The sequence below is a fragment of the Phyllobates terribilis genome, unplaced genomic scaffold (genome assembly GCF_046119375.1).
Source record: "Phyllobates terribilis strain yellow unplaced genomic scaffold, ASM4611937v1 Scaffold_106__1_contigs__length_5700502, whole genome shotgun sequence".
Classification (NCBI taxonomy): Eukaryota; Metazoa; Chordata; class Amphibia; order Anura; family Dendrobatidae; genus Phyllobates; species Phyllobates terribilis.
In genome coordinates, this window is record NW_027362866.1 from 2,015,262 (window position 1) to 2,029,771 (window position 14,510).

Sequence of the window (14,510 nt, forward strand, 5' to 3'; positions counted from 1 at the left end):
ACTTTCAGATAGGGGAAATGTAAGTGAGCGTTCCGATTTCTGTTCCAGAGCGATTCGCCCAATGAGTCCAAGATATTTAGACGTTTTCAGCCAATTTTCTGGATTTTTGAAAATTTCACTTTTTTGTGAAAATATCCACTAAATGAGGGAATAATATGTGTGAGGGTACCCCCGGAGAGTTCCAAATGTGTGTGGGTAGAATATATATCCCACGGGGGTAAAATTGAAAAAAGTTGAAACATTTTTTTTTTTGGACTTAGTCATTTTTCCGCCGTTTTTCAGACCTTCAGAGAGGGGAAATGTCAGTGAGCATTCCGATTTCAGTTCGAGAGCGATTCGCCCAATGAAACCTTGATACTTAGTCGTTTTCAGGCAATTTTCTTAATTTTTGATAATTTCACTTTTTTGTGAAAATATCCACTAAATGAGGGAATAATATGTGTGAGGGTACCCCAGGAGAGTTCCAAATGTGTGTGGGTAGAATATATATCCCACGGGGGTAAAATTGAAAAAAGTTTAAAAAAAATTTTACTTTTTTGTGAAAATATCCACTAAATGAGGGAATAATATGTGTGAGGGTACCCCAGGAGTGTTCCAAATGTGTGTGGGTAGAATATATATCCCACGGGGGTAAAATTGAAAAAAGTTTAAAAAAAATTTTTTTGGACTTAGTCATTTTTCCGGCATTTATCAGACTTTCAGATAGGGGAAATGTAAGTGAGCGTTCCGATTTCTGTTCCAGAGCGATTCACCCAATGAGTCCATGATATTTAGACGTTTTCAGCCAATTTTCTGGATTTTTGAAAATTTCACTTTTTTGTGAAAATATCCACTAAATGAGGGAATAATATGTGTGAGGGTACCCCAGAAGAGTTCCAAATGTGTCTGGGTAGAATATATATCCCACGGGGGTAAAATTGAAAAAAGTTGAAACATTTTTTTTTGTACTTAGTCATTTTTCCGGCGTTTATCAGACTTTCAGATAGGGGAAATGTCAGTGAGCGTTCCGATTTCAGTTCCAGAGGGATTCGCCCAATGAGTCCTTGATATTAAGTCGTTTTCACAAAATTTCTGGATTTTTGAAAATTTCACTTTTTTTGTGAAAATATGCACTAAATGATGTAATAATATGTGTGAGGGTTCCCCAGGAGAGTTCCAAATGTGTGTGGGTAGAATATATATGCCACGGGGGTAAAATTGAAAAAAGTTGAAAACTTTTTTTTTTGGACTTAGTCATTTTTCCGGCATTTATCAGACTTTCAGATAGGGGAAATGTAAGTGAGCGTTCCGATTTCTGTTCCAGAGCGATTCGCCCAATGAGTCCAAGATATTTAGACGTTTTCAGCCAATTTTCTGGATTTTTGAAAATTTCACTTTTTTGTGAAAATATCCACTAAATGAGGGAATAATATGTGTGAGGGTACCCCCGGAGAGTTCCAAATGTGTGTGGGTAGAATATATATCCCACGGGGGTAAAATTGAAAAAAGTTGAAACATTTTTTTTTTTGGACTTAGTCATTTTTCCGCCGTTTTTCAGACCTTCAGAGAGGGGAAATGTCAGTGAGCATTCCGATTTCAGTTCGAGAGCGATTCGCCCAATGAAACCTTGATACTTAGTCGTTTTCAGGCAATTTTCTTAATTTTTGATAATTTCACTTTTTTGTGAAAATATCCACTAAATGAGGGAATAATATGTGTGAGGGTACCCCAGGAGAGTTCCAAATGTGTGTGGGTAGAATATATATCCCACGGGGGTAAAATTGAAAAAAGTTTAAAAAAAATTTTTTTGTACTTAGTTATTTTTCCGGCATTTATCAGACCTTCAGATAGGGGAAATGTCAGTGAGCGTTCCGACTTCAGTTCCAGAGCGATTCGCTCCATGAGTCCTTGATATTTAGTCGTTTTCAGCCAATTTTCTGGATTTTTGAAAATTTCACTTTTTTGTGAAAATATCCACTAAATGAGGGAATAAGGGAATAATATGTGTGAGGGTTCCCCAGGAGAGTTCCAAATGTGTGTGGGTAGAATATATATCCCACGGGGGTAAAATTGAAAAAAGTAAAAAAATTTTTTTTTTTTGGACTTAGTCATTTTTTCGGCGTTTATCAGACTTTCAGATAGGGGAAATGTCAGTGAGCGTTCCGATTTCAGTTCCAGAGCGATTCGCCCAATGAGTCCTTCATATTTAGTCGTTTTCAGCCAATTTTCTGGATTTTTGAAAATTTCACTTTTTTGTGAAAATATCCACTAAATGAGGGAATAATATGTGTGAGGGTACCCCAGAAGAGTTCCAAATGTGTCTGGGTAGAATATATATCCCACGGGGGTAAAATTGAAAAAAGTTGAAACATTTTTTTTTTGTACTTAGTCATTTTTCCGGCGTTTATCAGACTTTCAGATAGGGGAAATGACAGTGAGCGTTCCGATTTCAGTTCCAGAGCGATTTGCCCAATGAGTCCTTCATATTTAGTTGTTTTCAGCCAATTTTCTGGATTTTTGAAAATTTCACATTTTTGTGAAAATATCCACTAAATGAGGGAATAATATGTGTGAGGGTACCCCAGGAGAGTTCCAAATGTGTGTGGGTAGAATATATATCCCACGGGGGTAAAATTGAAAAAAGTTGAAACATTTTTTTTGTACTTAGTCATTTTTCCAGCGTATATCAGACTTTCAGATAGGCTAAATGTAAGTGAGCGTTCCGATTTCTGTTCCAGAGTGATTCGCCCAATGAGTCCATGATATTTCGACGTTTTCAGCCAATTTTCTGGATTTTTGAAAATGTCACTTTTTTGTGAAAATATCCACTAAATGAGGGAATAAGGGAATAATATGTGTGAGGGTACCCCAGGAGAGTTCCAAATGTGTGTGGGTAGAATATATATCCCACGGGGGTAAAATTGAAAAAAGTTTTAAAAAATTTTTTTTGTACTTAGTCATTTTTCCGGCATTTATCAGACTTTCAGATAGGGGAAATGTAAGTGAGCGTTCCGATTTCTGTTCCAGAGCGATTCGCCCAATGAGTCCATGATATTTCTACGTTTTCAGCCAATTTTCTGGATTTTTGAAAATTTCACTTTTTTGTGAAAATATCCACTAAATGAGGGAATAATATGTGTGAGGGTACCCCCGGAGAGTTCCAAATGTGTGTGGGTAGAATATATATCCCACGGGGGTAAAATTGAAAAAAGTTGAAACATTTTTTTTTTGGACTTAGTCATTTTTCCGCCGTTTTTCAGACCTTCAGATAGGGGAAATGTCAGTGAGCGTTCCGACTTCAGTTCCAGAGCGATTCGCTCAATGAGTCCTTGATATTTAGTCGTTTTCAGCCAATTTTCTGGATTTTTGAAAATTTCACTTTTTTGTGAAAATATCCACTAAATGATGTAATAATATGTGTGAGGGTACCCCAGGAGAGTTCCAAATGTGTGTGGGTAGAATATATATCCCATGGGGGTAAAATTGAAAAAAGTTGAAACATTTTTTTTTATGTACTTAGTCATTTTTCCGGCGTATATCAGACTTCTCAGATAGGGGAAATGTCAGTGAGCATTCCGATTTCAGTTCCAGAGCGATTCGCCCAATGAGACCTTGATACTTAGTCGTTTTCAGGCAATTTTCTTAATTTTTGAAAATTTCACTTTTTTGTGAAAATATCCACTAAATGAGGGAATAATATGTGTGAGGGTACCCCAGGAGAGTTCCAAATGTGTGTGGGTAGAATATATATCCCACGGGGGTAAAATTGAAATAAGTGAAAAAAAATTTTTTTTGGACTTAGTCATTTTTCCGGCGTATATCAGACTTCTCAGATAGGGGAAATGTCAGTGAGCATTCTGATTTCAGTTCCAGAGCGATTCGCTCAATGAGTCCTTGATATTTAGTCGTTTTCAGACAATTTTCTGGATTTTTGAAAATTTCACTTTTTTGTGAAAATTTCCACTAAATGAGGGAATAAGGGAATAATATGTGTGAGGGTATCCCAGAAGAGTTCCAAATGTGTCTGGGTAGAATATATATCCCACGGGGGTAAAATTGAAAACAGTTTAAACCTTTTTTTTTTGTACTTAGTCATTTTTCCGGCATTTATCAGACTTTCAGATTGGGGAAATGACAGTGAGCGTTCCGATTTCAGTTCCAGAGCGATTTGCCCAATGAGTCCTTGATATTTAGTCGTTTTCAGCCAATTTTCTGTATTTTTGAAAATGTCACTTTTTTGTGAAAACATCCACTAAATGAGGGAATAATATGTGTGAGGGTACCCCAGGAGGGTTCCAAATGTGTGTGGGTAGAATATATATCCCACGGGGGTAAAATTGAAAAAAGTTAAAAAAAATTTTTTTTTTGGACTTAGTCATTTTTCCGGCGTTTATCAGACTTTCAGATAGGGGAAATGTCAGTGAGCGTTCCGATTTCAGTTCCAGAGCGATTCGCCCAATGAGTCCTTCATATTTAGTCGTTTTCAGCCAATTTTCTGGATTTTTGAAAATTTCACTTTTTTGTGAAAATATCCACTAAATGAGGGAATAATATGTGTGAGGGTACCCAAGGAGAGTTCCAAATGTGTGTGGGTAGAATATATATCCCACGGGGGTAAAATTGAAAAAAGTTGAAACATTTTTTTTTGTACTTAGTCATTTTTCCGGCGTATATCAGACTTTCAGATAGGGGAAATGTCAGTGAGCATTCCGATTTCAGTTCCAGAGCGATTCGCCCAATGAGACCTTGATACTTAGTCCTTTTCAGGCAATTTTCTTAATTTTTGAAAATTTCACTTTTTTGTGAAAATATCCACTAAATGAGGGAATAATATGTGTGAGGGTACCCCAGGAGAGTTCCAAATGTGTGTGGGTAGAATATATATCCCAAGGGGGTAAAATTGAAAAAAGTTTAAAAAAATTTTTTTTGGACTTAGTCATTTTTCCGGCATTTATCAGACTTTCAGATAGGGGAAATGTCAGTGAGCATTCCGATTTCAGTTCCAGAGTGATTCGCCCAATGAGTCCTTCATATTTAGTCGCTTTCAGCCAATTTTCTGGATTTTTGAAAATTTCACTTTTTTGTGAATATATCCACTAAATGAGGGAATAATATGTGTGAGGGTACCCCAGGAGAGTTCCAAATGTGTGTGGGTAGAATATATATCCCACGGGGGTAAAATTGAAAAAAGTTGAAACATTTTTTTTTTGTACTTAGTCATTTTTCCGGCGTATATCAGACTTTCACATAGGGGAAATGTCAGTGAGCATTCCGATTTCAGTTCCAGAGCGATTCGCCCAATGAGTCCTTGATATTTAGTCGTTTTCAGCCAATTTTCTGGATTTTTGAAAATTTCACTTTTTTGTGAAAATATCCACTAAATGATGTAATGATATGTGTGAGGGTACCCCAGGAGAGTTCCAAATGTGTTTGGGTAGAATATATATCCCACGGGGGTAAAATTGAAAAAAGTTGAAAAAAAATTTTTTTGTACTTAGTCATTTTTCCGGCGTTTATCAGACTTTCAGATAGGGGAAATGTCAGTGAGCATTCCGATTTCAGTTCCAGAGTGATTCACCCAATGAGTCCTTGATATTTAGTTGTTTTCAGCCAATTTTCTGGATTTTTGAAAATTTCACTTTTTTGTGAAAATATCCACTAAATGAGGGAATAATATGTGTGAGGGTACCCCAGGAGAGTTCCAAATGTGTGTGGGTAGAATATATTTCCCACGGGGGTACAATTGAAAAAAGTTGAAACATTTTTTTTTTGTACTTAGTCATTTTTCCGGCGTATATCAGACTTTCAGATAGGGGAAATGTCAGTGAGCATTCCGATTTCAGTTCCAGAGCGATTCGCCCAATGAGACCTTGATACTTAGTCGTTTTCAGGCAATTTTCTTAATTTTTGAAAATTTCACTTTTTTGTGAAAATATCCACTAAATGATGTAATAATATGTGTGAGGGTACCCCAGGAGAGTTCCAAATGTGTGTGAGTAGAATATATATGCCACGGGGGTAAAATTGAAAAAAGTTGAAAACATTTTTTTTTTTGGACTTAGTCATTCTTCCGGCATTTATCAGACTTTCAGATAGGGGAAATGTCAGTAAGCGTTCTGATTTCAGTTCCAGAGCGATTCGCCCAATGAGTCCTTGATATTTAGTCGTTTTCAGCCAATATTTTGGATTTTTGAATATTTTACTTTTTTGTGAAAATATCCACTAAATGAGGGAATAATATGTGTGAGGATACCCCAGGAGAGTTCCAAATGTGTGTGGGTAGAATATATATCCCACGGGAGTAAAATTGAAAAAAGTTGGAAATTTTTTTTTTTTGTACTTAGTCATTTTTCCGGCGTTTATCAGACTTTCAGATAGGGGAAATGTCAGTCAGTGTTCCGATTTCAGTTCCAGAGCGATTCGCCCAATGAGTCCTTGATATTTAGTCGTTTTCAGCCAATATTTTGGATTTTTGAAAATTTCACTTTTTTGTGAAAATATCCACTAAATGAGGGAATAATATGTGTGAGGATACCCCAGGAGAGTTCCAAATGTGTGTGGGTAGAATATATATCCCACGGGGATAAAATTGAAAAAAGTTGAAAACATTTTTTTTTTGTACTTAGTCATTTTTCCGGCGTTTATCAGACTTTCAGATAGGGGAAATGTCAGTGAGTGTTCCGATTTCAGTTCCAGAGCGATTCGCCCAATGAGTCCTTGATATTTAGTCGTTTTCAGCCAATATTTTGGATTTTTGAAAATTTCACTTTTTTGTGAAAATATCCACTAAATGAGGGAATAATATGTGTGAGGTTACCCCAGGAGAGTTCCAAATGTGTGTGGGTAGAATATATATCCCACGGGGGTAAAATTGAAAAAAGTTAAAAAAAAATTTTTTTGGACTTAGTCATTTTTCCGCCGTTTATCAGACTTTCAGATAGGGGAAATGTCAGTGAGTGTTCGGATTTCAGTTCCAGAGCGTTTCGCCCAATGAGTCCTTGATATTTAGTCGTTTTCAGCCAATATTTTGGATTTTTGAAAATTTTACTTTTTTGTGAAAATATCCACTAAATGAGGGAATAATATGTGTGAGGGTACCCCCGGAGAGTTCCAAATGTGTGTGGGTAGAATATATATCCCACGGGGGTAAAATTGAAAAAAGTTGAAACATTTTTTTTTTTGGACTTAGTCATTTTTCCGGCGTTTATCAGACTTTCAGATAGGGGAAATGTCAGTGAGCGTTCCGATTTCAGTTCCAGAGCGATTCGCCCAATGAGTCCTTGATTTTAAGTCGTTTTCACAAATTTTCTGGATTTTTGAAAATTTCACTTTTTTTGTGAAAATATCCACTAAATGATGTAATAATATGTGTGAGGGTACCCCACGAGAGTTCCAAATGTGTGTGGGTAGAATATATATGCCACGGGGGTAAAATTGAAAAAAGTTGAAAACATTTTTTTTTTGGACTTAGTCATTTTTCCGGCGTTTATCAGACTTTCAGATAGGGGAAATGTCAGTGAGTGTTCCGATTTCAGTTCCAGAGCGATTCGCCCAATGAGTCCTTGATATTTAGTCGTTTTCAGCCAATATTTTGGATTTTTGAAAATTTCACTTTTTTGTGAAAATATCCACTAAATGAGGGAATAATATGTGTGAGGATACCCCAGGAGAGTTCCAAATGTGTGTGGGTAGAATATATATCCCACGGGGATAAAATTGAAAAAAGTTGAAAACATTTTTTTTTTTGTACTTAGTCATTTTTCCGGCGTTTATCAGACTTTCAGATAGGGGAAATGTCAGTGAGCGTTCCGATTTCAGTTCCAGAGCGATTCTCCCAATGAGTCCTTGATATTTAGTCGTTTTCAGCCAATATTTTGGATTTTTGAAAATTTCACTTTTTTGTGAAAATATCCACTAAATGAGGGAATAATATGTGTGAGGATACCCCAAGATAGTTCCAAATGTGTGTGGGTAGAATATATATCCCACGGGGGTAAAATTGAAAAAAGTTGAAAACATTTTTTTTTTGTACTTAGTCATTTTTCCGGCGTTTATCAGACTTTCAGATAGGGGAAATGTCAGTCAGTGTTCCGATTTCAGTTCCAGAGCGATTCGCCCAATGAGTCCATGATATTTAGTCGTTTTCAGCCAATTTTCTGGATTTTTGAAAATTTCACTTTTTTGTGACAATATCCACTAAATGAGGGAATAATATGTGTGAGGGTACCCCACGAGAGTTCCAAATGTGTGTGGGTAGAATATATATGCCACGGGGGTAAAATTGAAAAAAGTTGAAAACATTTTTTTTTTGGACTTAGTCATTTTTCCGGCGTTTATCAGACTTTCAGATAGGGGAAATGTCAGTGAGTGTTCCGATTTCAGTTCCAGAGCGATTCGCCCAATGAGTCCTTGATATTTAGTCGTTTTCAGCCAATATTTTGGATTTTTGAAAATTTCACTTTTTTGTGAAAATATCCACTAAATGAGGGAATAATATGTGTGAGGATACCCCAGGAGAGTTCCAAATGTGTGTGGGTAGAATATATATCCCACGGGGATAAAATTGAAAAAAGTTGAAAACATTTTTTTTTTTGTACTTAGTCATTTTTCCGGCGTTTATCAGACTTTCAGATAGGGGAAATGTCAGTGAGTGTTCCGATTTCAGTTCCAGAGCGATTCGCCCAATGAGTCCTTGATATTTAGTCGTTTTCAGCCAATTTTCTGGATCTTTGAAAATTTCACTTTTTTGTGAAAATATCCACTAAATGAGGGAATAATATGTGTGAGGGTACCCCAGGAGAGTTCCAAATGTGTGTGGGTAGAATATATATCCCACGGGGGTAAAATTGAAAAAAGTTAAAAAAAAATTTTTTTTGGACTTAGTCATTTTTCCGCCGTTTATCAGACTTTCAGATAGGGGAAATGTCAGTCAGTGTTCCGATTTCAGTTCCAGAGCGATTCGCCCAATGAGTCCTTGATAATTAGTCGTTTTCAGCCAATATTTTGGATTTTTGAAAATTTCACTTTTTTGTGAAAATATCCACTAAATGAGGGAATAATATGTGTGAGGATACCCCAGGAGAGTTCCAAATGTGTGTGGGTAGAATATATATCCCACGGGGATAAAATTGAAAAAAGTTGAAAACATTTTTTTTTTTGTACTTAGTCATTTTTCCGGCGTTTATCAGACTTTCAGATAGGGGAAATGTCAGTGAGTGTTCCGATTTCAGTTCCAGAGCGATTCGCCCAATGAGTCCTTGATATTTAGTCGTTTTCAGCCAATATTTTGGATTTTTGAAAATTTCACTTTTTTGTGAAAATATCCACTAAATGAGGGAATAATATGTGTGAGGTTACCCCAGGAGAGTTCCAAATGTGTGTGGGTAGAATATATATCCCACGGGGGTAAAATTGAAAAAAGTTGAAAACATTTTTTTTTTGTACTTAGTCATTTTTCCGGCGTTTATCAGACTTTCAGATAGGGGAAATGTCAGTGAGTGTTCCGATTTCAGTTCCAGAGCGATTCGCCCAATGAGTCCATGATATTTAGTCGTTTTCAGCCAATTTTCTGGATTTTTGAAAATTTCACTTTTTTGTGAAAATATCCACTAAATGAGGGAATAATATGTGTGAGGGTACCCCCGGAGAGTTCCAAATGTTTGTGGGTAGAATATATATCCCACGGGGGTAAAATTGAAAAAAGTTGAAACATTTTTTTTTTTGGACTTAGTAATTTTTCCGGCGTTTATCAGACTTTCAGATAGGGGAAATGTCAGTGAGCGTTCCGATTTCAGTTCCAGAGCGATTCGCCCAATGAGTCCTTGATATTAAGTCGTTTTCACAAATTTTCTGGATTTTTGAAAATTTCACTTTTTTTGTGAAAATATCCACTAAATGATGTAATAATATGTGTTAGGGTACCCCAGGAGAGTTCCAAATGTGTGTGGGTAGAATATATATCCCAAGGGGGTAAAATTGAAAAAAGTTGAAAACAAATTTTTTTTGGACTTAGTCATTTTTCCGGCGTTTATCAGACTTTCAGATAGGGGAAATGTCAGTGAGCGTTCCGATTTCAGTTCCAGAGCGATTCTCCCAATGAGTCCTTGATATTTAGTCGTTTTCAGCCAATATTTTGGATTTTTGAAAATTTCACTTTTTTGTGAAAATATCCACTAAATGAGGGAATAATATGTGTGAGGATACCCCAAGATAGTTCCAAATGTGTGTGGGTAGAATATATATCCCACGGGGGTAAAATTGAAAAAAGTTGAAAACATTTTTTTTTTGTACTTAGTCATTTTTCCGGCGTTTATCAGACTTTCAGATAGGGGAAATGTCAGTCAGTGTTCCGATTTCAGTTCCAGAGCGATTCGCCCAATGAGTCCTTGATATTTAGTCGTTTTCAGCCAATATTTTGGATTTTTGAAAATTTCACTTTTTTGTGAAAATATCCACTAAATGAGGGAATAATATGTGTGAGGTTACCCCCGGAGAGTTCCAAATGTGTGTGGGTAGAATATATATCCCACGGGGGTAAAATTGAAAAAAGTTGGAAATTTTTTTTTTTTTGTACTTAGTCATTTTTCCGCTGTTTATCAGACTTTCAGATAGGGGAAATGTCAGTGAGTGTTCCGATTTCAGTTCCAGAGCGATTCGCCCAATGAGTCCATGATATTTAGTCGTTTTCAGCCAATTTTCTGGATTTTTGAAAATTTCACTTTTTTGTGAAAATATCCACTAAATGAGGGAATAATATGTGTGAAGTTACCCCAGGAGAGTTCCAAATGTGTGTGCGTAGAATATATATCCCACGGGGGTAAAATTGAAAAAAGTTGAAAACATTTTTTTTTTGTACTTAGTCATTTTTCCGGCGTTTATCAGACTTTCAGATAGGGGAAATGTCAGTGAGTGTTCCGATTTCAGTTCCAGAGCGATTCGCCCAATGAGTCCATGATATTTAGTCGTTTTCAGCCAATTTTCTGGATTTTTGAAAATTTCACTTTTTTGTGAAAATATCCACTAAATGAGGGAATAATATGTGTGAGGGTACCCCCGGAGAGTTCCAAATGTTTGTGGGTAGAATATATATCCCACGGGGGTAAAATTGAAAAAAGTTGAAACATTTTTTTTTTTGTACTTAGTAATTTTTCCGGCGTTTATCAGACTTTCAGATAGGGGAAATGTCAGTGAGCGTTCCGATTTCAGTTCCAGAGCGATTCGCCCAATGAGTCCTTGATATTAAGTCGTTTTCACAAATTTTCTGGATTTTTGAAAATTTCACTTTTTTTGTGAAAATATCCACTAAATGATGTAATAATATGTGTTAGGGTACCCCAGGAGAGTTCCAAATGTGTGTGGGTAGAATATATATCCCAAGGGGGTAAAATTGAAAAAAGTTGAAAACAAATTTTTTTTGGACTTAGTCATTTTTCCGGCGTTTATCAGACTTTCAGATAGGGGAAATGTCAGTGAGCGTTCCGATTTCAGTTCCAGAGCGATTCTCCCAATGAGTCCTTGATATTTAGTCGTTTTCAGCCAATATTTTGGATTTTTGAAAATTTCACTTTTTTGTGAAAATATCCACTAAATGAGGGAATAATATGTGTGAGGATACCCCAAGATAGTTCCAAATGTGTGTGGGTAGAATATATATCCCACGGGGGTAAAATTGAAAAAAGTTGAAAACATTTTTTTTTTGTACTTAGTCATTTTTCCGCCGTTTATCAGACTTTCAGATAGGGGAAATGTCAGTGAGTGTTCCGATTTCAGTTCCAGAGCGATTCGCCCAATGAGTCCATGATATTTAGTCGTTTTCAGCCAATTTTCTGGATTTTTGAAAATTTCACTTTTTTGTGAAAATATCCACTAAATGAGGGAATAATATGTGTGAGCGTACCCCAGGAGAGTTCCAAATGTGTGTGGGTAGAATATATATCCCACGGGGGTAAAATTGTAAAAAGTTAAAAAAAAATTTTTTTGGACTTAGTCATTTTTCCGCTGTTTATCAGACTTTCAGATAGGGGAAATGTCAGTGAGTGTTCGGATTTCAGTTCCAGAGCGATTCGCCCAATGAGTCCTTGATATTTAGTCGTTTTCAGCCAATATTTTGGATTTTTGAAAATTTTACTTTTTTGTGAAAATATCCACTAAATGAGGGAATAATATGTGTGAGGGTACCCCCGGAGAGTTCCAAATGTGTGTGGGTAGAATATATATCCCACGGGGGTAAAATTGAAAAAAGTTGAAACATTTTTTTTTTTGGACTTAGTCATTTTTCCGGCGTTTATCAGACTTTCAGATAGGGGAAATGTCAGTGAGCGTTCCGATTTCAGTTCCAGAGCGATTCGCCCAATGAGTCCTTGATTTTAAGTCGTTTTCACAAATTTTCTGGATTTTTGAAAATTTCACTTTTTTTGTGAAAATATCCACTAAATGATGTAATAATATGTGTGAGGGTACCCCACGAGAGTTCCAAATGTGTGTGGGTAGAATATATATGCCACGGGGGTAAAATTGAAAAAAGTTGAAAACATTTTTTTTTTGGACTTAGTCATTTTTCTGGCGTTTATCAGACTTTCAGATAGGGGAAATGTCAGTGAGTGTTCCGATTTCAGTTCCAGAGCGATTCGCCCAATGAGTCCTTGATATTTAGTCGTTTTCAGCCAATATTTTGGATTTTTGAAAATTTCACTTTTTTGTGAAAATATCCACTAAATGAGGGAATAATATGTGTGAGGTTACCCCAGGAGAGTTCCAAATGTGTGTGGGTAGAATATATATCCCACGGGGGTAAAATTGAAAAAAGTTGAAAACATTTTTTTTTTGTACTTAGTCATTTTTCCGGCGTTTATCAGACTTTCAGATAGGGGAAATGTCAGTGAGTGTTCCGATTTCAGTTCCAGAGCGATTCGCCCAATGAGTCCATGATATTTAGTCGTTTTCAGCCAATTTTCTGGATTTTTGAAAATTTCACTTTTTTGTGAAAATATCCACTAAATGAGGGAATAATATGTGTGAGGGTACCCCAGGAGAGTTCCAAATGTGTGTGGGTAGAATATATATCCCACGGGGGTAAAATTGAAAAAAGTTAAAAAAAAATTTTTTTGGACTTAGTCATTTTTCCGCCGTTTATCAGACTTTCAGATAGGGGAAATGTCAGTGAGTGTTCGGATTTCAGTTCCAGAGCGATTCGCCCAATGAGTCCTTGATATTTAGTCGTTTTCAGCCAATATTTTGGATTTTTGAAAATTTTACTTTTTTGTGAAAATATCCACTAAATGAGGGAATAATATGTGTGAGGGTACCCCCGGAGAGTTCCAAATGTGTGTGGGTAGAATATATATCCCACGGGGGTAAAATTGAAAAAAGTTGAAACATTTTTTTTTTTGGACTTAGTCATTTTTCCGGCGTTTATCAGACTTTCAGATAGGGGAAATGTCAGTGAGCGTTCCGATTTCAGTTCCAGAGCGATTCGCCCAATGAGTCCTTGATTTTAAGTCGTTTTCACAAATTTTCTGGATTTTTGAAAATTTCACTTTTTTTGTGAAAATATCCACTAAATGATGTAATAATATGTGTGAGGGTACCCGACGAGAGTTCCAAATGTGTGTGGGTAGAATATATATGCCACGGGGGTAAAATTGAAAAAAGTTGAAAACATTTTTTTTTTGGACTTAGTCATTTTTCCGGCGTTTATCAGACTTTCAGATAGGGGAAATGTCAGTGAGTGTTCCGATTTCAGTTCCAGAGCGATTCGCCCAATGAGTCCTTGATATTTAGTCGTTTTCAGCCAATATTTTGGATTTTTGAAAATTTCACTTTTTTGTGAAAATATCCACTAAATGAGGGAATAATATGTGTGAAGTTACCCCAGGAGAGTTCCAAATGTGTGTGGGTAGAATATATATCCCACGGGGGTAAAATTGAAAAAAGTTGAATACATTTTTTTTTTGTACTTAGTCATTTTTCCGGCGTTTATCAGACTTTCAGATAGGGGAAATGTCAGTGAGTGTTCCGATTTCAGTTCCAGAGCGATTCGCCCAATGAGTCCTTGATATTTAGTCGTTTTCAGCCAATATTTTGGATTTTTAAAAATTTCACTTTTTTGTGAAAATATCCACTAAATGAGGGAATAATATGTGTGAGGGTACCCCACGAGAGTTCCAAATGTGTGTGGGTAGAATATATATGCCACGGGGGTAAAATTGAAAAAAGTTGAAAACATTTTTTTTTTGGACTTAGTCATTTTTCCGGCGTTTATCAGACTTTCAGATAGGGGAAATGTCAGTGAGTGTTCGGATTTCAGTTCCAGAGCGATTCGCCCAATGAGTCCTTGATATTTAGTCGTTTTCAGCCAATATTTTGGATTTTTGAAAATTTCACTTTTTTGTGAAAATATCCACTAAATGAGGGAATAATATGTGTGAAGTTACCCCAGGAGAGTTCCAAATGTGTGTGGGTAGAATATATATCCCACGGGGGTAAAATTGAAAAAAGTTGAAAACATTTTTTTTTTGGACTTAGTCATTTTT